General features: G+C 33.4%; 3 long non-coding RNA genes across 3 annotated transcripts in view; 2 read left to right on the top strand and 1 right to left on the bottom strand.

The window, feature by feature from the left end:
- LOC146897822 (uncharacterized) overlaps positions 1–22,374 on the bottom strand; it is a 68,621-nt gene that overhangs the window by 20,071 nt on the left and 26,176 nt on the right. The window lies entirely within an intron of this gene.
- Positions 6,058–8,828, top strand: LOC146897823 (uncharacterized). Its single transcript, XR_015022907.1, has 2 exons — positions 6,058–6,173; positions 8,565–8,828. It is a non-coding gene; the product is annotated as an uncharacterized LOC146897823 (long non-coding RNA).
- Positions 12,629–15,398, top strand: LOC146897824 (uncharacterized). Its single transcript, XR_015023814.1, has 2 exons — positions 12,629–12,744; positions 15,135–15,398. It is a non-coding gene; the product is annotated as an uncharacterized LOC146897824 (long non-coding RNA).

Genomic DNA, 22,374 nt, shown 5'->3' on the forward strand with positions numbered 1-22,374 from the left:
GCGGTTTAAAATAACTTTAAATAAGTCAAAACCAAAAAACAAATTAAAGCATGAAAAAATAATGAAAAGCTTCAATTATATAATCCATAAGTTTAAATTTTTAATGAAAAATAGCTTTTATACAGTTGATTTAGAAGACACAATACATAAAAAGTATCATATTTTTATATATGAATTAGTTGGGCGCCTAATGTAAGAATAGTAGAAAACACGATCACCTCGCCAATCACTATTTGCTCATGTCTCTTTCCCTATCCTTTGGATTTGAATGAGGGCGTATGGAGATGATATTACTAAATACATGCTTCATGTATTTGTTTCTAATCATTGTTTTGTGGAAAAATGATTTACTTCGGGGTAATGATTAGTTCTTAGAAATATGAACACAATCTCTTTGTCCTAACATAGTTGATTATCTATCTTTGTTTACCTCATTCTTTGTATATCATATTCTATTGTCACGTAAGATTTTATTTTAAACCTTTTAGAATTGATTTAACCTATCATTATCCAAATTTAATATTAGTCCAAAAGAAAACCATGATATCGTGGACCGACTTGATTAAATAGTTTTTTTAAAAAAATACGACAAGTCAAAATAGGATACAAAATGTCTAGGTAAAAGTGAGATTTCTTCGAAATAAAAAATAATGTCTGTTTTATAAATTTTAAGTATCATTTTAAAATGTAACATAAACTTTTGCAAGTTACAAAATTAGATTATTTTAATATGTAAAAGTTGTAAGAGAAGTTAAAAAAACAATAAACAAACCCGGTTTCTCTAGAACTTGAAAACTTACCTTTCTTAGTATTTTATGAGAGTTACAACAACATACTAAATACATTTTTACGTTAATATAGTGTTACATATATTATAAATAAGAATTTGTTCATAACCAATTCACCTAAGCAAATCATCTTTAAGAATTTGATTAAACTATCATTCTCTAAATAGGCATGGCATCATTCAATGGCTTTTACGATGTTGTGACAATTATGATCAGTTTTACTTTGCTTTTCACAACGTCATTGTGTTCTGAAATTTCTCAGCCATCTTCTGGAGGTCCTTCCCATGATGTTACTTCTGCCCCAAGGCCATTGTCGTCGTATGAGAAGTATTTAACTAATTGTGCAAGCAAATTAAAGCCTGCAGAATGTGGTAAACAAATATTCTCTGCTGTATTTGTCGGAAATCAAATTGTTAGTGATTATTGTTGTCATAGCCTTGTGAATGATGTTGGAAAATCCTGCCATTATGACTTGACAAGAAATGCACTCCAATGGCCAGCATATGCCAAAAACAAAACTGAAATTTTGAAGAGGAATGACAAAGTTTGGAACGATTGCATTGCAGTTCGTCCCATTTTACCTTGAACATAAATTCAGCGGAAAAATGAATGAATCAATGATAGCCACACGATGTATCATATGACTATTTTATTTTATACTAAATGAATTTTGACCAACTCGAGTATTTCATATCACAATGGTCTAGTTTAAGATCTTTGCCCTTTATTTTAATATCATAAAATAGAAATATGTTTGTACAAACAAATATACTATAAGTTTTTCTCATCAAAATTAATATCAAATAGTCGTTTCTTACAAATTACATAAAAACAAACAAAAATCATATGGACCGCCTTTTGGAAATATTAAAGTAAATATGCTCGTAATTACCTCAGAAAGTAGACTATACTCTCTCATTTTTCACTATATCTCTCTCTAACTTTCTATCTCTCATTCCAAAATATCAAGACGTAGGCAAAGAAAATAAAAAACAATATATCACTAAAATAACACAAATCCGCAAAAATAATACTACTAAGAAAGTCTAGTCCATACTTTCTATTGATAACTTAAGCTTAGTTGATACTTTTTAGGATATTTAATACGAGCCAATATATTTATTTAAACTAATACTAGAGTTTCATTTATCTTACATGATCCATTATGTGAGTCTCAAAAACTATTAGAAAAACTAATAAATTCCAAAACTTCACAACAAAAAAAGATTAAACCATTAATTTTAAAACAAGTTATAAAAGTGCAGGTTGAACCCTAAATAAGTAAACTAATATATTTGTTCGATTAGGTGAGTTTCCTTCCCCAATTCTTATAATCAGCAAACACATACTAGTGGTTAAAAAAGTCATATTGAAAAACTGTAATTTCAATAAAAAAAAACTAGTAGAACTTCATGTACATTCTTATTTTATATTTTGAAAAAACTATTTCATTTACGCGGTTTAAAATAACTTTAAATAAGTCAAAACCAAAAAACAAATTAAAGCATGAAAAAATAATGAAAAGCTTCAATTATATAATCCATAAGTTTAAATTTTTAATGAAAAAATAGCTTTTATACAGTTGATTTAGAAGATACAATACATAAAAAGTATCATATTTTTATATGTGAATTAGTTGGGCGCCTAATGTAAGAATAGTAGAAAACACGATCACCTCGCCAATCACTATTTGCTCATGTCTCTTTCCCTATCCTTTGGATTTGAATGAGGGCGTATGGAGATGATATTACTAAATACATGCTTCATGTATTTGTTTCTAATCATTGTTTTGTGGAAAAATGATTTACTTCGGGGTAATGATTAGTTCTTAGAAATATGAACACAATCTCTTTGTCCTAACATAGTTGATTATCTATCTTTGTTTACCTCATTCTTTGTATATCATATTCTATTGTCACGTAAGATTTTATTTTAAACCTTTTAGAATTGATTTAACCTATCATTATCCAAATTTAATATTAGTCCAAAAGAAAACCATGATATCGTGGACCGACTTGATTAAATAGTTTTTTTAAAAAAATACGACAAGTCAAAATAGGATACAAAATGTCTAGGTAAAAGTGAGATTTCTTCGAAATAAAAAATAATGTCTGTTTTATAAATTTTAAGTATCATTTTAAAATGTAACATAAACTTTTGCAAGTTACAAAATTAGATTATTTTAATATGTAAAAGTTGTAAGAGAAGTTAAAAAAACAATAAAAAAACCCGGTTTCTCTAGAACTTGAAAACTTACCTTTCTTAGTATTTTATGAGAGTTACAACAACATACTAAATACATTTTTACGTTAATATAGTGTTACATATATTATAAATAAGAATTTGTTCATAACCAATTCACCTAAGCAAATCATCTTTAAGAATTTGATTAAACTATCATTCTCTAAATAGGCATGGCATCATTCAATGGCTTTTACGATGTTGTGACTATTATGATCAGTTTTACTTTGCTTTTCACAACGTCATTGTGTTCTGAAATTTCTCAGCCACCTTCTGGAGGTCCTTCCCATGATGTTACTTCTGCCCCAAGGCCATTGTCGTCGTATGAGAAGTATTTAACTAATTGTGCAAGCAAATTAAAGCCTGCAGAATGTGGTAAACAAATATTCTCTGCTGTATTTGTCGGAAATCAAATTGTTAGTGATTATTGTTGTCATAGCCTTGTGAATGATGTTGGAAAATCCTGCCATTATGACTTGACAAGAAATGCACTCCAATGGCCAGCATATGCCAAAAACAAAACTGAAATTTTGAAGAGGAATGACAAAGTTTGGAACGATTGCATTGCAGTTCGTCCCATTTTACCTTGAACATAAATTCAGCGGAAAAATGAATGAATCAATGATAGCCACACGATGTATCATATGACTATTTTATTTTATACTAAATGAATTTTGACCAACTCGAGTATTTCATATCACAATGGTCTAGTTTAAGATCTTTGCCCTTTATTTTAATATCATAAAATAGAAATATGTTTGTACAAACAAATATACTATAAGTTTTTCTCATCAAAATTAATATCAAATAGTCGTTTCTTACAAATTACATAAAAACAAACAAAAATCATATGGACCGCCTTTTGGAAATATTAAAGTAAATATGCTCGTAATTACCTCAGAAAGTAGACTATTCTCTCTCATTTTTCACTATATCTCTCTCTAACTTTCTATCTCTCATTCCAAAATATCAAGACGTAGGCAAAGAAAATAAAAAACAATATATCACTAAAATAACACAAATCCGCAAAAATAATACTACTAAGAAAGTCTAGTCCATACTTTCTATTGATAACTTAAGCTTAGTTGATACTTTTTAGGATATTTAATACGAGCCAATATATTTATTTAAACTAATACTAGAGTTTCATTTATCTTACATGATCCATTATGTGAGTCTCAAAAACTATTAGAAAAACTAATAAATTCCAAAACTTCACAACAAAAAAAGATTAAACCATTAATTTTAAAACAAGTTATAAAAGTGCAGGTTGAACCCTAAATAAGTAAACTAATATATTTGTTCGATTAGGTGAGTTTCCTTCCCCAATTCTTATAATCAGCAAACACATAGTAGTGGTTAAAAAAGTCATATTGAAAAACTGTAATTTCAATAAAAAAAACTAGTAGAACTTCATGTACATTCTTATTTTATATTTTGAAAAAACTATTTCATTTACGCGGTTTAAAATAACTTTAAATAAGTCAAAACCAAAAAACAAATTAAAGCATGAAAAAATAATGAAAAGCTTCAATTATATAATCCATAAGTTTAAATTTTTAATGAAAAATAGCTTTTATACAGTTGATTTAGAAGATACAATACATAAAAAGTATCATATTTTTATATGTGAATTAGTTGGGCGCCTAATGTAAGAATAGTAGAAAACACGATCACCTTGCCAATCACTATTTGCTCATGTCTCTTTCCCTATCCTTTGGATTTGAATTATGAGGGCGTATGGAGATGATATTACTAAATACATGCTTCATGTATTTGTTTCTAATCATTGTTTTGTGGAAAAATGATTTACTTCGGGGTAATGATTAGTTCTTAGAAATATGAACACAATCTCTTTGTCCTAACATAGTTGATTATCTATCTTTGTTTACCTCATTCTTTGTATATCATATTCTATTGTCACGTAAGATTTTATTTTAAACCTTTTAGAATTGATTTAACCTATCATTATCCAAATTTAATATTAGTCCAAAAGAAAACCATGATATCGTGGACCGACTTGATTAAATAGTTTTTTAAAAAAAATACGACAAGTCAAAATAGGATACAAAATGTCTAGGTAAAAGTGAGATTTCTTCGAAATAAAAAATAATGTCTGTTTTATAAATTTTAAGTATCATTTTAAAATGTAACATAAACTTTTGCAAGTTACAAAATTAGATTATTTTAATATGTAAAAGTTGTAAGAGAAGTTAAAAAAACAATAAAAAAACCCGGTTTCTCTAGAACTTGAAAACTTACCTTTCTTAGTATTTTATGAGAGTTACAACAACATACTAAATACATTTTTACGTTAATATAGTGTTACATATATTATAAATAAGAATTTGTTCATAACCAATTCACCTAAGCAAATCATCTTTAAGAATTTGATTAAACTATCATTCTCTAAATAGGCATGGCATCATTCAATGGCTTTTACGATGTTGTGACTATTATGATCAGTTTTACTTTGCTTTTCACAACGTCATTGTGTTCTGAAATTTCTCAGCCACCTTCTGGAGGTCCTTCCCATGATGTTACTTCTGCCCCAAGGCCATTGTCGTCGTATGAGAAGTATTTGTAACAGCCCGTTTTTCGCTAGATTTATTTTATTATTTATTTATGTGTGTTCTATGTGCTCTTATGTGATTAATTGTCTCTGTGTGTATTTTTGGTTGGGATTCGTAGAGTTCGGTGTTAGAAGGGTATTTTAGTCATTTTGGGCTTAGGGGGCATTTTGGTCATTTTGAGGGCAGTGGCAATTTTGTAATTTTGCAGAAAATTATTTTTAGTGTTTAGTGAGGGTTTTATTTTACTAATTGCTAGAGGGTGTAGTAATTATTTTATTTACCGTTAAGTGACCGTTAGTGTTATATTTTACCGGTAAGTGAGTAGTGACATTTTGAGTGTTAGAATAGAAATGGGTTAGGCCCATTAAGGTTTAAGAAATAAGCCCAATTGAGTAGAGCTAGTATATAAACTCTAGTTGTTGGTAAAACTAGGTTTTAGAAACATTTTTCATTTCATTTGAGAAGAGAAGAGAAAGAGGCTAGAGGGAAGAACAAGGGTTAGAGCTTGAAGAGGGGATTCATCATCTAGGAGCTCAATTGAAGCTTGGGTTAGAGATTCTTGGTGCTAGAGGTAAGAGGGTTAGGTTTCAACCATAATTCATATCTTTTTTTCTCTTTACCCATTTGTGTTAAATTGATGAATTGAACCCAATTGTTGTCAAATTCGTGCATAATTGTTGTTGTTATGTTTGAGAACATGATTTATGTGATAATTGCATGTTAGTATGTGAATTAACATGTTCAAATGCATAGTTATTGGTATTTTGTGTTCTTGAGCAAGTTTGATGAGAATTGATGTTGTGATGTTGAATTATGCATGAATTTGTGTTCATTAGTTGTTGTTATTGATTTGGAACATGTTGTTGTTGAATTGGTACTTTGGGTATCAAGATTGGTGAATTAATGATGAGATTTGATATTGTTGTTGAAAGTTGAGAATGAATTGAGAAATTGGTGAATTTGGTTATGTTGATGATTTAATTCCAAAACTTGTATGTGTTTAAGTGTATTGAACCTATTTTGACCTATAAACACTTTCTGGAACTTGTTTTGGTGATTTGGGGGATTGAAAATGGGATTTTGGGATGAATTTGGGTTAGAACCCGTAACTGAGTTCTGGGAATCTGATGTAGGACGCTTTCGCGTGCTTAGGACGCTTAAGCATCCCATCAGCGTCCCAGAAGCGTGCCAAAAGCGTGCTGTTCCAGGAGCTACTGGAGCAGGGACGCTTAAGCGTGCAGAGGACGCTTAAGCGTCCTAGCCTCAGTTCAGCAAATTTTGATTTTTGTTTTCGAGCACTTGGGGACCAATCCGATACTTCTAAAATGTTTCTTTGGACATAATTAATCTCTGTTTACACCTTTAATCCTATTGGAACATGATTTGATTTGGTTTGGACTTGAATTTATGAAAAATCGTCTAACTTTTGTAAAAACGGTCCAAACGTCGATTTTTCTAAAAACCCGTTTTCTTCGAAAATTGAAGTGGGATTAGAGTTGTATAATGTTTATATGATTTCTAAAAATGGTTGTGATTGGTTCCATCAAGTTTGAACTTGTTTTGCTTTGAAAATGGAAAATTTTGTGAAAAGTGATAAAATGAGACGAACTTTGAGTTTTTCGTGAATTCGTCGCATTTGGCCGATGAAATGCTTATGTAATCTCTACTGCATATATATGTGACTTGTGAGAGTACATGGCATAGGCAATTGAGCTTGTTTACTTGGTTTTGACTTAAATGCTCAAATACTTGAATATTTTGACTTTGAGAGACGAACTTGACTAAAGATGACTTTTGAGAACCAATTGATTGCGAATCCTTTATGGAGAATTGTTATATGTTATGTGAAGATGATTGGTGGTGTAATTATGTGACAACTTCATGTTGTGTGATTTTTGATGTTGTTGGTGATTGTATATATGTTAAGTTGGTGGTGAATCATTGATGATTGCATATATACATGTATTGGTGATGGTGAGGTGATTATTGTTTGTGTGAACATATGCATTTGTAGTTGAGTCATATGTTCATGCATTCATGACTGATGGTGGTGGATTTTATATCCAAGACTGATGGTGGCGGATTTTATATCCAATTGAGGTGAGTACGATGTTTTTGTTGCATCGAAGGTGACGACCTTGAGGTGTTTTGGTACCACATGCATCTAGAGAAGAGTCTAGAACATTGCATGCATTTGAATAATTGATGAGTTGTGTCATAATTGAATATATGACTTGGTGAATTTGTGTATTGGTGAAATTTGGTGAATGTTGTGATTATGTGGATTGGTGTATATGTACATTGGTGAATTTTGTGGATGGTTGTGAATAATTGTATTATGCTCTAATTGCATGTCTTAATTGTTTGTGCTTATGCACTTGGTAAATCAATGGATGATGGTTATTTTAATAATAATGATGAGGTGAGATTTGTATATATACATATATGATGTGGTGATGTTCTTTGATAATGATGATGGCTTGCTTATAACTTCGATATGATGAATTGTACTTGTTGAGATAAGCATGCTAGATGAGTAATGAAGTGAGTAATGTTTTCATTGATTGATGTTGATAAATGATGAGCTTTTGTTGATGACTTGATTAGAGGTTGAATATGCATGCTATGCTATGATATTAATGTGATAGCTTGCAATGTAAGTGATGGGGGATAATAATGATCATGTGGTGCTAGTGTTCTAGGAGGGAGGGTTATGTATATGTGATACGTGTATGATGCACTTGTTGATATGAACTTGGAATGATTGTATGGAATGGTTTGAATGGTATGAGAATCATGAATACTTGTGAATACATGTATGATTTGTTATTCTGTATTCTTGAATATATATATTCTTTCATTTCCAATGTTCATGATAAATGTTTTTCGTGGATTATGATGATGTAATGCTAACCCTCAGTGGTCTGTGGTGGACCGCCTACCTTTCTGTATGGACGGGTAGACGGCGTGCAGGATGCTTAGTGTTGCTTGTTGATGCCGAGGAGTGGAGTCCTCTTTTTCATGCAAGTGTCTAGATTAGGGCTCTGATCTAGGATAGTCTTTGCATGTTGTTATTTGACTTTATGTTTTGAAATTGTTGAGCTATTTTGTTATTTGGAGTTTGGAGAATACATATGTATTTTATTGGAGATCCAGATATGTCTATGAATTATATGTATATGTTCCGCTGCTATGTGATGTGACATGATCGTTATGCATGTATCAATTGTGGTTTATTTGGCGACGTAGCATCTATTTCTAGGATATGGTTGTATATTCGCGCGTTTTACAGCTTATTAGAAATAGGGTGTTACAAGTTGGTATCAGAGCCGTGGTCGGTCTTGTCCAGACCAAAACCCGTTGAATTTTCCTGTTGTATGTGACATGTACGGGAGTATTGTCGGTACTTGTTGTGTTGTTCCGTCTTTTAGGTGGGTTTGAGCGTAGTGGGGGAGTAGCAGGTTGCTTCAGGTATGTTTAGTCTGGCAAGGGAAGGTATCTTTGGCGGCGAAGGCTCAGTTGGTTGTGGTTTGTGTTAAGGTTCTTAACCGCGGAGCAAGTGAAGAAGTCTTTGGATGGCGAAGCTTGTGTGTTCATGATGTTTGCTTCCTTGAAGGAGAGTAGTGAGAAAGGAGTTGGTGATTTGCCGGTAGTGCAAGAATTTCCAGAAGTTTTTCCGGACGACATTACCGAGTTACCACCGGAGAGAGAGGTTGAGTTTGCAATTGACTTGGTGCCTGGAACGAGTCCTATTTCGATTGCGCCTTATCGGATGTCTGCATCAGAATTGGGTGAGTTGAAGAAACAGTTGGAAGAGTTGCTCGAGAAACAGTTTATCAGGCCGAGTGTTTGTCCGTGGGGAGCTCCTGTGTTGTTAGTTAAGAAGAAAGATGGAAGCATGAGGTTGTGTGTGGATTATCGGCAGTTGAACAAGGTGACAATCAAGAATCGGTATCCGCTTCCGAGGATTGATGATTTGATGGATCAGTTGGTTGGTGCAGAAGTGTTTAGCAAGATTGATTTGAGATCAGGATATCATCAGATTAGAGTGAAGGCGGAAGATATATCCAAAACTGCGTTCAGAACGAGGTATGGACACTATGAGTATTCTGTGATGCCATTTGGAGTGTCTAATGCGCCAGGTGTTTTCATGGAATACATGAATAGGATATTTCATCCTTTTCTGGACCGTTTTGTGGTGGTGTTTATAGATGATATTTTGGTATATTCGAAGTCTGAAGAAGAACATGCCGAGCATTTGAGGATTGTGTTGGGAGTCTTGAAGGACAATAGGTTGTTTGCTAAGTTGTCGAAGTGTGAGTTCTGGTTGCGGGAAGTGAGTTTCCTTGGTCATGTGATTTCTAAAGGTGGCATTGCGGTGGATCCGTCGAAGGTTGATGCAGTGTTGCAATGGGAATCACCTAAGTCTGTTTTTAAGGTTAGAAGCTTTCTTGGATTGGCAGGTTATTATCGGAGGTTCATTGAGGGATTCTCTAAGTTGGCGTTGCCATTGACGCAGTTGACTCGGAAAGGACAAGCTTATGTTTGGGATGCTAAGTGTGAAAAGAGTTTCCAAGAGTTGAAGAAGAGGTTGACGTCAGCTCCAGTGTTGATTTTGCCGAATCCGAAGGAATCGTTTGTTGTGTATTGTGATGCTTCTAAGATGGGTCTTGGTGGTGTGCTTATGCAGAATCGTCAGGTTGTGGCTTATGCTTCGAGGCAGTTGAAAGTGCATGAGAAGAATTATCCGACTCATGATTTAGAATTAGCGGCCGTTGTGTATGTGTTGAAGATTTGGAGGCATTATCTGTATGGTTCTAAGTTTGAAGTGTTCAGTGACCATAAGAGTTTGAAGTACTTGTTTGACCAGAAGGAGTTGAATATGAGGCAGAGGAGATGGTTAGAGTATCTTAAGGATTTTGACTTCCAGTTGAACTATCATCCTGGAAAGGCCAATGTTGTTGTTGATGCTTTGAGTAGGAAGTCGTTGCATATGTCTGCTTTGATGGTGAAAGAGTTAGAGTTGATTGAGCAGTTTCGAGATTTGAGTTTGGTTAGTGAATTGACACCGAATGGTGTGAGGTTGGGAATGTTGAAGTTGACAAGTAATATTCTGGAGGAGATCAAGAATGGTCAGAAGGAAGATTTGGAACTTGTAGATCGAGTGGTGTTGGTTAATCAAGGCAAAGGTGGAGACTTTAGATTGGATGAGAACGGTGTTTTGATGTTTCGTGATCGTGTTTGTGTACCGAGAGTTCTTGAGCTTAAGAGGCAGATTTTGGAAGAAGGTCACAGAAGTAGTTTGAGTATTCATCCCGGAGCGACTAAGATGTATCAGGATTTGAAGAGGTTGTTTTGGTGGCCTGGAATGAAGAAGGATATTGCAGAGTTTGTGTATGCTTGTTTGGTTTGTCAGAAGTCTAAGATTGAACATCAGAAGACGTCAGGTTTGATGCAACCGTTGTCTGTGCCAGAGTGGAAGTGGGATAGTATATCAATGGACTTTGTTGGAGCGTTGCCGAAGACTGCTAAGGGTTTTGATTCTATTTGGGTGATTGTCGATCTGTTGACGAAGTCGGCACATTTTGTTCCTATTAAGACTGATATGTCTGTGGCTAAGTTGGCTGAGATCTATATTGAGCAGATTGTTAGATTGCATGGTGTTCCTTCTAGTATTGTGTCGGATCGGGATCCGAGGTTTACTTCTAAGTTTTGGGAGAGTTTGCAAGATGCTTTGGGAACTAAGTTGAGATTGAGTTCTGCTTATCATCCCCAGACTGATGGTCAGACGGAGAGGACTATTCAGAGTTTGGAAGATTTGTTGAGAGCTTGTGTCTTGGAGCAAGGTGTCAGTTGGATTGAATGTTTACCGTTGATTGAGTTTACTTACAACAACAGTTTTCATTCTAGTATCGGAATGGCACCGTTTGAGGCTTTGTATGGTCGGAGGTGTAGGACTCCGTTGTGTTGGTATGCTTCAGGAGAAAGTGCTTTGTTAGGACCGGAAGTTGTGCAAGAGACGACCAAGAAGGTTAAGATGATCCAAGAGAAGATGAGAGCGTCTCAGAGTAGGCAGAAGAGTTATCATGATAAGAGGAGGAAGGACCTTGAGTTTTAGGTTGGTGATCATGTGTTTTTGAGAGTGAATCCTGTAACTGGTGTTGGACGTGCTTTGAAGTGTCGGAAGTTGACTCCTCGTTTTGTTGGACCGTTTGAGATTGTTGAAAAGGTTGGGGTTGTAGCGTATCGGATTGCGTTACCGCCATCTTTGTCGAATCTTCATGATGTGTTTCATGTATCTCAGTTGAGGAAATATGTGTATGATGCGTCTCATGTGATTCAAGTGGATGATTTGGAAGTTAGAGATAATTTGACCATTGAGACTTGGCCGGTTAGAATTGAGGATCGTGAGGTGAAGCGTCTGCGTGGCAAGGAGATCGTTTTGGTTAAAGTGATTTGGGTTGGACCGACGGGTGAGAGTGCCACTTGGGAATCGGAGAGTAGGATGAGGGTTGCGTATCCAGAGTTGTTTCCTTCAGGTAATTTTCGAGGGCGAAAATTCTTTTTAGTGGGGGAGAGTTGTAACAGCCCGTTTTTCGCTAGATTTATTTTATTATTTATTTATGTGTGTTCTATGTGCTCTTATGTGATTAATTGTCTCTGTGTGTATTTTTGGTTGGGATTCGTAGAGTTCGGTGTTAGAAGGGTATTTTAGTCATTTTGGGCTTAGGGGGCATTTTGGTCATTTTGAGGGCAGTGGCAATTTTGTAATTTTGCAGAAAATTATTTTTAGTGTTTAGTGAGGGTTTTATTTTACTAATTGCTAGAGGGTGTAGTAATTATTTTATTTACCGTTAAGTGACCGTTAGTGTTATATTTTACCGGTAAGTGAGTAGTGACATTTTGAGTGTTAGAATAGAAATGGGTTAGGCCCATTAAGGTTTAAGAAATAAGCCCAATTGAGTAGAGCTAGTATATAAACTCTAGTTGTTGGTAAAACTAGGTTTTAGAAACATTTTTCATTTCATTTGAGAAGAGAAGAGAAAGAGGCTAGAGGGAAGAACAAGGGTTAGAGCTTGAAGAGGGGATTCATCATCTAGGAGCTCAATTGAAGCTTGGGTTAGAGATTCTTGGTGCTAGAGGTAAGAGGGTTAGGTTTCAACCATAATTCATATCTTTTTTTCTTTTTACCCATTTGTGTTAAATTGATGAATTGAACCCAATTGTTGTCAAATTCGTGCATAATTGTTGTTGTTATGTTTGAGAACATGATTTATGTGATAATTGCATGTTAGTATGTGAATTAACATGTTCAAATGCATAGTTATTGGTATTTTGTGTTCTTGAGCAAGTTTGATGAGAATTGATGTTGTGATGTTGAATTATGCATGAATTTGTGTTCATTAGTTGTTGTTATTGATTTGGAACATGTTGTTGTTGAATTGGTACTTTGGGTATCAAGATTGGTGAATTAATGATGAGATTTGATATTGTTGTTGAAAGTTGAGAATGAATTGAGAAATTGGTGAATTTGGTTATGTTGATGATTTAATTCCAAAACTTGTATGTGTTTAAGTGTATTGAACCTATTTTGACCTATAAACACTTTCTGGAACTTGTTTTGGTGATTTGGGGGATTGAAAATGGGATTTTGGGATGAATTTGGGTTAGAACCCGTAACTGAGTTCTGGGAATCTGATGTAGGACGCTTTCGCGTGCTTAGGACGCTTAAGCATCCCATCAGCGTCCCAGAAGCGTGCCAAAAGCGTGCTGTTCCAGGAGCTACTGGAGCAGGGACGCTTAAGCGTGCAGAGGACGCTTAAGCGTCCTAGCCTCAGTTCAGCAAATTTTGATTTTTGTTTTCGAGCACTTGGGGACCAATCCGATACTTCTAAAATGTTTCTTTGGACATAATTAATCTCTGTTTACACCTTTAATCCTATTGGAACATGATTTGATTTGGTTTGGACTTGAATTTATGAAAAATCGTCTAACTTTTGTAAAAACGGTCCAAACGTCGATTTTTCTAAAAACCCGTTTTCTTCGAAAATTGAAGTGGGATTAGAGTTGTATAATGTTTATATGATTTCTAAAAATGGTTGTGATTGGTTCCATCAAGTTTGAACTTGTTTTGCTTTGAAAATGGAAAATTTTGTGAAAAGTGATAAAATGAGACGAACTTTGAGTTTTTCGTGAATTCGTCGCATTTGGCCGATGAAATGCTTATGTAATCTCTACTGCATATATATGTGACTTGTGAGAGTACATGGCATAGGCAATTGAGCTTGTTTACTTGGTTTTGACTTAAATGCTCAAATACTTGAATATTTTGACTTTGAGAGACGAACTTGACTAAAGATGACTTTTGAGAACCAATTGATTGCGAATCCTTTATGGAGAATTGTTATATGTTATGTGAAGATGATTGGTGGTGTAATTATGTGACAACTTCATGTTGTGTGATTTTTGATGTTGTTGGTGATTGTATATATGTTAAGTTGGTGGTGAATCATTGATGATTGCATATATACATGTATTGGTGATGGTGAGGTGATTATTGTTTGTGTGAACATATGCATTTGTAGTTGAGTCATATGTTCATGCATTCATGACTGATGGTGGTGGATTTTATATCCAAGACTGATGGTGGCGGATTTTATATCCAATTGAGGTGAGTACGATGTTTTTGTTGCATCGAAGGTGACGACCTTGAGGTGTTTTGGTACCACATGCATCTAGAGAAGAGTCTAGAACATTGCATGCATTTGAATAATTGATGAGTTGTGTCATAATTGAATATATGACTTGGTGAATTTGTGTATTGGTGAAATTTGGTGAATGTTGTGATTATGTGGATTGGTGTATATGTACATTGGTGAATTTTGTGGATGGTTGTGAATAATTGTATTATGCTCTAATTGCATGTCTTAATTGTTTGTGCTTATGCACTTGGTAAATCAATGGATGATGGTTATTTTAATAATAATGATGAGGTGAGATTTGTATATATACATATATGATGTGGTGATGTTCTTTGATAATGATCAGGCTTGCTTATAACTTCGATATGATGAATTGTACTTGTTGAGATAAGCATGCTAGATGAGTAATGAAGTGAGTAATGTTTTCATTGATTGATGTTGATAAATGATGAGCTTTTGTTGATGACTTGATTAGAGGTTGAATATGCATGCTATGCTATGATATTAATGTGATAGCTTGCAATGTAAGTGATGGGGGATAATAATGATCATGTGGTGCTAGTGTTCTAGGAGGGAGGGTTATGTATATGTGATACGTGTATGATGCACTTGTTGATATGAACTTGGAATGATTGTATGGAATGGTTTGAATGGTATGAGAATCATGAATACTTGTGAATACATGTATGATTTGTTATTCTGTATTCTTGAATATATATATTCTTTCATTTCCAATGTTCATGATAAATGTTTTTCGTGGATTATGATGATGTAATGCTAACCCTCAGTGGTCTGTGGTGGACCGCCTACCTTTCTGTATGGACGGGTAGACGGCGTGCAGGATGCTTAGTGTTGCTTGTTGATGCCGAGGAGTGGAGTCCTCTTTTTCATGCAAGTGTCTAGATTAGGGCTCTGATCTAGGATAGTCTTTGCATGTTGTTATTTGACTTTATGTTTTGAAATTGTTGAGCTATTTTGTTATTTGGAGTTTGGAGAATACATATGTATTTTATTGGAGATCCAGATATGTCTATGAATTATATGTATATGTTCCGCTGCTATGTGATGTGACATGATCGTTATGCATGTATCAATTGTGGTTTATTTGGCGACGTAGCATCTATTTCTAGGATATGGTTGTATATTCGCGCGTTTTACAGCTTATTAGAAATAGGGTGTTACAGTATTTAACTAATTGTGCAAGCAAATTAAAGCCTGCAGAATGTGGTAAACAAATATTCTCTGCTGTATTTGTCGGAAATCAAATTGTTAATGATTATTGTTGTCATAGCCTTGTGAATGATGTTGGAAAATCCTGCCATTATGACTTGACAAGAAATGCACTCCAATGGCCAGCATATGCCAAAAACAAAACTGAAATTTTGAAGAGGAATGACAAAGTTTGGAACGATTGCATTGCAGTTCGTCCCATTTTACCTTGAACATAAATTCAGCGGAAAAATGAATGAATCAATGATAGCCACACGATGTATCATATGACTATTTTATTTTATACTAAATGAATTTTGACCAACTCGAGTATTTCATATCACAATGGTCTAGTTTAAGATCTTTGCCCTTTATTTTAATATCATAAAATAGAAATATGTTTGTACAAACAAATATACTATAAGTTTTTCTCATCAAAATTAATATCAAATAGTCGTTTCTTACAAATTACATAAAAACAAACAAAAATCATATGGACCGCCTTTTGGAAATATTAAAGTAAATATGCTCGTAATTACCTCAGAAAGTAGACTATTCTCTCTCATTTTTCACTATATCTCTCTCTAACTTTCTATCTCTCATTCCAAAATATCAAGACGTAGGCAAAGAAAATAAAAAACAATATATCACTAAAATAACACAAATCCGCAAAAATAATACTACTAAGAAAGTCTAGTCCATACTTTCTATTGATAACTTAAGCTTAGTTGATACTTTTTAGGATATTTAATACGAGCCAATATATTTATTTAAACTAATACTAGAGTTTCATTTATCTTACATGATCCATTATGTGAGTCTCAAAAACAATTAGAAAAACTAATAAATTCCAAAACTTCACAACAAAAAAAGATTAAACCATTAATTTTAAAACAAGTTATAAAAGTGCAGGTTGAACCCTAAATAAGTAAACTAATATATTTGTTCGATTAGGTGAGTTTCCTTCCCCAATTCTTATAATCAGCAAACACATACTAGTGGTTAAAAAAGTCATATTGAAAAACTGTAATTTCAATAAAAAAAACTAGTAGAACTTCATGTACATTCTTATTTTATAATTTGAAAAAACTATTTCATTTACGTGGTTTAAAATAACTTTAAATAAGTCAAAACCAAAAAACAAATTAAAGCATGAAAAAATAATGAAAAGCTTCAAGAACATAATCCATAAGTTTAAATTTTTAATGAAAAATAGCTTTTATACAGTTGATTTAGAAGACACAATACATAAAAAGTATCATATTTTTATATGTGAATTAGTTGGGCGCCTAATGTAAGAATAGTAGAAAACAAGATCACCTCGCCAATCACTATTTGCTCATGTCTCTTTCCCTATCCTTTGGATTTGAATGAGGGCGTATGGAGATGATATTACTAAATACATGCTTCATGTATTTGTTTCTAATCATTGTTTTGTGGAAAAATGATTTACTTCGGGGTAATGATTAGTTCTTAGAAATATGAACACAATCTCTTTGTCCTAACATAATTGATTATCTATCTTTGTTTACCTCATTCTTTGTATATCATATTCTATTGTCACGTAAGATTTTATTTTAAACCTTTTAGAATTGATTTAACCTATCATTATCCAAATTTAATATTAGTCCAAAAGAAAACCATGATATCGTGGACCGACTTGATTAAATAGTTTTTTAAAAAAAATACGACAAGTCAAAATAGGATACAAAATGTCTAGGTAAAAGTGAGATTTCTTCGAAATAAAAAATAATGTCTGTTTTATAAATTTTAAGTATCATTTTAAAATGTAACATAAACTTTTACAAGTTACAAAATTAGATTATTTTAATATGTAAAAGTTGTAAGAGAAGTTAAAAAAACAATAAAAAAACCCGGTTTCTCTAGAACTTGAAAACTTACCTTTCTTAGTATTTTATGAGAGTTACAACAACATACTAAATACATTTTTACGTTAATATAGTGTTACATATATTATAAATAAGAATTTGTTCATAACCAATTCACCTAAGCAAGTCATCTTTAAGAATTTGATTAAACTATCATTCTCTAAATAGGCATGGCATCATTCAATGGCTTTTACGATGTTGTCACTATTATGATCAGTTTTACTTTGCTTTTCACAACGTCATTGTGTTCTGAAATTTCTCAGCCACCTTCTGGAGGTCTTTCCCATGATGTTACTTCTGCCCCAAGGCCATTGTCGTCGTATGAGAAGTATTTAACTAATTGTGCAAGCAAATTAAAGCCTGCAGAATGTGGTAAACAAATATTCTCTGCTGTATTTGTCGGAAATCAAATTGTTAGTGATTATTGTTGTCATAGCCTTGTGAATGATGTTGGAAAATCCTGCCATTATGACTTGACAAGAAATGCACTCCAATGGCCAGCATATACCAAAAACAAAACTGAAATTTTGAAGAGGAATGACAAAGTTTGGAACGATTGCATTGCAGTTCGTCCCATTTTACCTTGAACATAAATTCAGCGGAAAAATGAATGAATCAATGATAGCCACACGATGTATCATATGACTATTTTATTTTATACTAAATGAATTTTGACCAACTCGAGTATTTCATATCACAATGGTCTAGTTTAAGATCTTTGCCCTTTATTTTAATATCATAAAATAGAAATATGTTTGTACAAACAAATATACTATAAGTTTTTCTCATCAAAATTAATATCAAATAGTCGTTTCTTACAAATTACATAAAAACAAACAAAAATCATATGGACCGCCTTTTGGAAATATTAAAGTAAATATGCTCGTAATTACCTCAGAAAGTAGACTATTCTCTCTCATTTTTCACTATATCTCTCTCTAACTTTCTATCTCTCATTCCAAAATATCAAGACGTAGGCAAAGAAAATAAAAAACAATATATCACTAAAATAACACAAATCCGCAAAAATAATACTACTAAGAAAGTCTAGTCCATACTTTCTATTGATAACTTAAGCTTAGTTGATACTTTTTAGGATATTTAATACGAGCCAATATATTTATTTAAACTAATACTAGAGTTTCATTTATCTTACATGATCCATTATGTGAGTCTCAAAAACAATTAGAAAAACTAATAAATTCCAAAACTTCACAACAAAAAAAGATTAAACCATTAATTTTAAAACAAGTTATAAAAGTGCAGGTTGAACCCTAAATAAGTAAACTAATATATTTGTTCGATTAGGTGAGTTTCCTTCCCCAATTCTTATAATCAGCAAACACATACTAGTGGTTAAAAAAGTCATATTGAAAAACTGTAATTTCAATAAAAAAAACTAGTAGAACTTCATGTACATTCTTATTTTATAATTTGAAAAAACTATTTCATTTACGTGGTTTAAAATAACTTTAAATAAGTCAAAACCAAAAAACAAATTAAAGCATGAAAAAATAATGAAAAGCTTCAAGAACATAATCCATAAGTTTAAATTTTTAATGAAAAATAGCTTTTATACAGTTGATTTAGAAGACACAATACATAAAAAGTATCATATTTTTATATGTGAATTAGTTGGGCGCCTAATGTAAGAATAGTAGAAAACAAGATCACCTCGCCAATCACTATTTGCTCATGTCTCTTTCCCTATCCTTTGGATTTGAATGAGGGCGTATGGAGATGATATTACTAAATACATGCTTCATGTATTTGTTTCTAATCATTGTTTTGTGGAAAAATGATTTACTTCGGGGTAATGATTAGTTCTTAGAAATATGAACACAATCTCTTTGTCCTAACATAGTTGATTATCTATCTTTGTTTACCTCATTCTTTGTATATCATATTCTATTGTCACGTAAGATTTTATTTTAAACCTTTTAGAATTGATTTAACCTATCATTATCCAAATTTAATATTAGTCCAAAAGAAAACCATGATATCGTGGACCGACTTGATTAAATAGTTTTTTAAAAAAAATACGACAAGTCAAAATAGGATACAAAATGTCTAGGTAAAAGTGAGATTTCTTCGAAATAAAAAATAATGTCTGTTTTATAAATTTTAAGTATCATTTTAAAATGTAACATAAACTTTTGCAAGTTACAAAATTAGATTATTTTAATATGTAAAAGTTGTAAGAGAAGTTAAAAAAACAATAAAAAAACCCGGTTTCTCTAGAACTTGAAAACTTACCTTTCTTAGTATTTTATGAGAGTTACAACAACATACTAAATACATTTTTACGTTAATATAGTGTTACATATATTATAAATAAGAATTTGTTCATAACCAATTCACCTAAGCAAATCATCTTTAAGAATTTGATTAAACTATCATTCTCTAAATAGGCATGGCATCATTCAATGGCTTTTACGATGTTGTGACTATTATGATCAGTTTTACTTTGCTTTTCACAACGTCATTGTGTTCTGAAATTTCTCAGCCACCTTCTGGAGGTCCTTCCCATGATGTTACTTCTGCCCCAAGGTGTAACATCCCGCTCTTTTATATCGAGACTTAATACCTGTTAACAAATAATACGCACGTTTAAGACAGGGGCTTATTAGGAATTTGCGCTAAAGGTATACTTAAGGAAATTGAGCCCAAAATATTCATTATCTCTTTGGCTTTCTCTCACTAGGGTTTGCAAACATTTAGCTCTTTTCCATCTCTAGAAATCCAACCCCAATCTCTACTTAAATTCATTCTCATCTTGAATCTCTACTCCAAGCAAGCAAGGATGGTTGATTAGTCTTTGAAGGAAGTAGCATAGGATCATGAAGCAAGCTATCTCCTTTTGATCTCTACTCATCTAGGATGTTGGTTTGAGCTTAGAACATTAGAGTTTCATTTCTTTTGAGCAAGGTGAGTTCTCTAGATAGTCATCCTACCTTTGGGTTGTTCAATCTTGTGAAGAAAATCAAGTAATATGATAGTTTAGTTTTTATGAGATTTGTTATCCCCAATCTAATCCTTGATGTTATGTGTTAAAATTTGCCATGAGACATGTTTAAATGAGCCATATATGTTATTGGATGAGTTTAGTGCATTACAGGTTCGAGTTGGCCAAGTTTTGGGTCGAAAATGGCGAAAACCCGCGGCCGGAACACGCGAAAACGCAAAAGTTCGCAGCGCTGCGCCTGAGCAAGGGCGCTAGTGATGAGTCTTAGATAGTATTAATTATTGCCTTATTTAGTTTAGTTTTATTTTAGATTTGATTTAGTTTTATTGCATTTTATTTTATATTAGAATATTTTACTTCAAATTATGTTTTATTTTATTTTAGGAATAGATATATGGTGGAAGGTGTCTTGGAGCAAAGGAAAGAGGACTAGAGCAAATACAGCACAAGAATACGAAGATACGGGACAAAAATATGTTCCCACCAAGTCAGAAGCTTGGCACGGCCAGTGCCAACATGTGGCACGGCCGTGCCACCCTCCAGAGCCACTTTTTGCTGCTTTTTCTTCAAGGCCAAGTTACCCTGTTGCAGCTTTACTGTTTTACCCTTTTAGTTGCTTAGTTTCTAAGTCGATTGTAAAGCTATAAATAGAGTAGCTCTCCACCATGAACAATCATCTTTACCTTTGTTTATTTCAATTGCTATTTTAATAAAAGTCTTTATTTTCCTTTTACTTTCTTTGCAATTTATTTTACCGTATTTCTCTCTTCTTCCTCCATGTCTACGATGAACATGAGTGAGTAGACTTCTTAGTCTTAGGATTATTGGGGAGTCTAATGACTCAATCCTAAACAAAACATGTCTAAACCCTAATTTCCATGTAACCCTAATTTCTAATCTAGATTCACCGTCTTAACGTGGATTAACAATTATCAAACTGTGGAAGCGAAAGCGGAGGGTTTGATAATCGTTAATCCATCATCCCAAACATCAATTCATAAAGCGAGAGCGGAGCTTTGATGTTGGAACAAGTGAATCTAGACAATAGTTGCAAAACAGTGAAATAGTCTTTGCAACTATTGAGACAAAGAGTAGTTTCAATCCTCTATGCATCTTCTAGTAATCATGTCAGTGAAATAGGCTTGGTTGCTAGAAGTAAACTCTCACCGGACTTTCATCGGAAAGGTGAGGGGCTAAGGGAAACCGGTCTTTAGAAATTAGTGTGTAAACCATGAAATTAGAAGTTTAGGTTTTGTCAAGTGAAGGATTAGTTATTAAGATGAACCAATGATCCTAAGACCCTTTTATTATTATTGTTTTTACCTTCAGCAATCAAACCCTTTCTAACCAACTTTCTCTCCTCTAATCATTCATCGAAAGTTAATTAAATTGACCAACTCCCTAGCGGAACGATACTCTACTTACTACTATTACTTCGATAGGCCGTGCGCTTGCGGTTTGGCTCTATCAAGTTTTTGGCGCCGTTGCCGAGGAGTTAACTAATTTAATTAGATTTTTCTTAGTGATTAGAATTCTCTCTTCTTTCTCTTTTCTTTTTTTTTTATTTTTAACCTTTTTTATTTTTTTCTGTTATCGTTAACTTCTTGGGTTCTCAACCTTGTATGCGAAGAACTAGAAATCAAGCGGTATTCATACCCGAGATCGAAAGGTTCTTACATAGAAGGAGGAGAGCAGCACAAAATAACACCGCCATGGCCAATCGCACTCTCAAAGAGTATGCAACGCCGTCTACGGCTGAGCCACAAGCTGTTATAGTGTACCCAACGGTTGAGGATGACAACTTTGAAATCAAGCCTGCCCTACTTAACTTGGTGCAGCAAAACCAATTCTCGGGATCCCCCACTGAGGATCCCAATCTTCACATCTCTGTTTTCCTACGAATTAGTGGAACCATGAAGGAGAACCAAGAAGCCGTAAGACTTCATCTCTTTCCCTTTTCCTTAAGGGATAGAGCTAGCGCTTGGTTCCATTCCCTCGAAGTCGGTT

Source organism: Medicago sativa, chromosome 8 (assembly GCF_051527215.1).
Source record: "Medicago sativa cultivar Bolivia chromosome 8, Bolivia_mono, whole genome shotgun sequence".
NCBI lineage: Eukaryota > Viridiplantae > Streptophyta > Magnoliopsida > Fabales > Fabaceae > Medicago > Medicago sativa.